Below are 3881 nucleotides of genomic sequence, written 5' to 3'. Positions count from 1 at the left end.
TTTCCTAAAGACGTTTTATGACAAATGGTCCGACACAGCATAACTTCATCAGAGAAGACAAGACAATGAGAATCTGAAACAAGACTGAGAAGAAAAGCTTGTATTCTTCTTTTTAATGGCATACATGTACCAATTGATTTGCCTACAAATTCCAACATGTTTTATAAATGAGTGAAGTTATGAAAAAAAAAAAAAAACAATTCATAAGGTTTTTTTATTGTTTCTTATGCTCACCAAGGCGGCATTTATTGGATCAAAAATACAGTAAAAATTATAATATTGTGAAATATTTTAAAATATTGTGAAGTAGTACAATATGAGTATAACAATACAATAACTGTTTATATATATATTTTAATATGCTGATGTGCTGCAGAAACTTGTATCATTATCAATGATGAAGACAGTTGTGCTCTTTACTTAAACTGAGATACATTTTTTTCAGGATTCTTTGATGAATAAAAATACAGCATTTATAGAAATCTTGGCTTCACTTTATTTTGTCCATTTAGCACATTCTGTTGACTATAAGTAATGTTGTACCTACGATATTAAGCAGGCAGTCTACTTATACTCTAATGAGTTAGTTGACATGTAGGTGCAAGGTTTTTCATAGTCAACAGAATGTTCAAAAGGGACCATCAAAATAAAGTGTTACTGAAATCTTTTGTAACATTATAAATGTCTTCAATGTCTCTTTTGATCAATGTGTCCTTGTTGAATAAAAGAAAAAAATATATATACAATGTATAAAATATAAACATGCATAAAAGTATACTAAATAATCTTCATAAATATATACGAGACAGAAAAACGACAAAAATGCCTAGTTGAATTATTGCAAGCAATCACAACAATCCTCTACAAGGCCATGCATGTACACGGCCCGCGTGCGCATGTGCGGCATTGACCTTTTTCAGCAAAACTTCATCAGTCTTCGGTCAGCTGTCTTTTACCTAAAGTAATTATGCCCTACGGGAGCTCACACGGGGACAAACGGAGCGGTTCATACCTCAGAACTGGTCACATCTCCTCCGCTGATCCTTTCACAGGGAGTGTGCTGGCATAGAAAACCTCTTCCTGCCTCTTCTCTTTGAGAAAAAAAAATACCTCCACAAAACATGGCACAGGAAGTACCCACACAGTGTGGCATGCCTCGCACATTCAGTGGCACTTATACCCCTCAGCTTCAAAGGCAGACAAACTAGAAAACAGTTTGGTATTTTTCCACTTAGACAAAGAGGCTTTTAAAAGAAAGAAATCGAATTCACACCATTGTGAAATCCAGAAGTTACACGAATGAATGGAAATATTTGGTAAAATAAAGACAGGATGCAAGGCTGGACTCTTTCAACATTCTTTTCTGAAATAATATACAAGCTTTATTATTACAGGTTATGGATCATAAGACAATGCAGCATCAGTTAGTAAAATCACTTGAAAAACAGTGTTTGGAAGTAAACCAAGGAGAAAGAGAGATCCAAAATAATCCATGAATTCTTGATAAAAGAGTCTTGTGTTAATAGACACTGTCCTGTCTTTTTCCTGCGTGTTTTTGTGTTACATTGCCGTCTCGCAGCGTGAGCGTGGCTGAGTGGGGATTAACTCTGAACACTGCCAGAATACAGCATGTGTGTGTCCTCGGAAACACTAACACAAGCAAACCGCGTCCCACTGCCCCAGTAGACACAAACACACACACACAATGTTGTCCAAGAGAGGGAAACCTCGCCTCTGATGATCCTCATCCAACCTCTCTTCCACTATTCTCCTGCATTATTCACTCAAAGACACACACACAAACACAGACAGTATTGTGCAGGAATTCCTGTCTCACAGACTCTCAACCTGCAGCCCACACTAGGGGTTGAGCGAGGGAGACAAGCGAAAGAGAGAAGCCGGTAGGGTGGGCAACAATTATAATAATTGCCAGGGCACTCAGCTGAAGGATCAATCAGCTGTGATTACAAACACTCCTGCATGATCAAATATTAATCTGCTGTACCTTCAGTCTGACCTGCTAGCACAGAGCCTCTTACCGACTTATGCATTAAGCGATTTGCACAAGCTGAACTCATAGCACCTAATAATATTGGACATGCAAGTCAGAGCATTAAAGGATCTTCCAGGAACTGAATTGACTTACAATAAACAGGGTAAAAATAGCCAAGCATAACAACCAGGATAACCCTTATATGACAGTCCAATTATATTAAAGAAGGTATGACTGTAAAAACCAATTAAGGCAAATTCCACGGGCCAGCTGATGGATTTTGCTCGTCATGTCCTGGGGAGCTGCAAAGTCAAAGACAGAAAGGTCAGCATTTAATGACAGTAAACACAGCAATGGAGCAAAAGATACAATTCATTTCACTTCTCGATTCTGAGAAGATGAAGATCAAATATTTTGCAATAATTTGTTTATGAATGGATACACATATAAAAAGTTTCAAATTCTGCAAAATAAAGTACCCAATTGTAAGGTACAATGGCCACACATATATGATTGTAAAGTCAGCTAGATAAAATATTTTATTATATGAATAGTATTTATATTGGTTTGAATAATATTTAAAGTTAAATTTCATATTATTTATTCTTATTATCAGTTTTACTAATAGTAAAATCAATTAAAACAAAATGATTCTGAATTTTTCATGTTAGCTTTACCAATATTGGTAGTGTTTATATTATATAATAGTATTTATTAATATTAGATTTACTAATAATAAAAACGATCATGATAACAAAATTGATCTGAATATTTTATATTTTAACATTAAATATAAATATTTATTTGTAATTGAATTCAGACTACTAGAGTACAGTTACATTAATGCAGAACTGGAGACGGGAATTAATATTGAAAAAAAGATTGATTGAGACACTTTCAAGGAATCCCTTCAATTTAATTGAATCACTATTCGATTTAAATTTAATATATGCGTTGATATATGATAATCCACTGCGACTGGGATATTCACATCAAACAGGACAATGATTGAATTAATAGCCACATTAATTACTTTGTATGCAGACATGTATTAAAAGACAAGTGTCTGTTTCTTTTGTGGCAGACAGCAAATGGTGGTTAACGGGATTAATATGACATTAAATCAACTCAGACACTCGACATTTAATAACACAAAACAGCTTGTGGAAATCATAGGATTATTCCATGGGATTATAACAGTGCCCCCCGCCAGCAGGGACCTGAGAGCAGATAGGGACTCCAGATTACCTAATCTACTTACATCTACAAAGCATATTTAAATCAATATTTTTTTTTTGAATTACACAGATAAGGCTTATTCGACGATCATAATCTTATTTGAAACCATATTGTTTGGTCTGTTGGGTATTAGAGATAACAGATGTCAGGGTTAGCCTCCAGTAAACACTATTTGCGTTATAATAATTTGCGTAGATGCATCAGGGTGCTAAATGCTTGAAGAAATGTAGGGACAAAACAAAGAAAGACAGAAACAAAAGCAGTCAGAAGAGGAAGGTAGTTTAACGTATTTTTTTTTTTGAACTTTACAATGATAGTGAGTGTAGTACATTAGCATTTGAAAAACAACAGAAGATAAACATGTATTTTACTTCAGGGTGATTGATATATTAAAAAAATAATGGGGCACACACAAAAAGTATATAAAATAATATATACTAAACTATATTTTAAATATAAAATATATATATATATATATTATATAATATATAAAATATTTTATGAAATTTTAACATTTATAACTTTTATTTTATGTTACATAAAATATGTGTGAATGTAATATAATAATGCAATCCGTTTTAATATACACACAGGAGACGTTTTTTTATTTTCAAGAAATGAAAAAAAAAAAAAGCTTAATATCTTATAC

General features: G+C 33.4%; 1 long non-coding RNA gene across 1 annotated transcript in view; it reads right to left on the bottom strand.

Annotated features, from left to right (window-relative positions):
- Window positions 1–2253: 2253 nt before the first annotated feature.
- Window positions 2254–3881, bottom strand: part of LOC107657117 (uncharacterized) — a 162374-nt gene continuing 160746 nt past the window's right edge. The window contains exon 3 of the long non-coding RNA XR_001630640.1: window positions 2254–2295. This is a non-coding gene — a long non-coding RNA (uncharacterized LOC107657117). The remainder of the gene's footprint in view (window positions 2296–3881) is intronic.

The sequence above is a fragment of the Sinocyclocheilus anshuiensis genome, unplaced genomic scaffold (genome assembly GCF_001515605.1).
Source record: "Sinocyclocheilus anshuiensis isolate Anshui unplaced genomic scaffold, SAMN03320099.WGS_v1.1 scaffold944, whole genome shotgun sequence".
NCBI classification, from domain to species: domain Eukaryota; kingdom Metazoa; phylum Chordata; class Actinopteri; order Cypriniformes; family Cyprinidae; genus Sinocyclocheilus; species Sinocyclocheilus anshuiensis.
The sequence above is the reverse complement of the archived record's forward strand: the minus strand, read 5'-3'. Positions and strand labels throughout refer to the sequence as shown.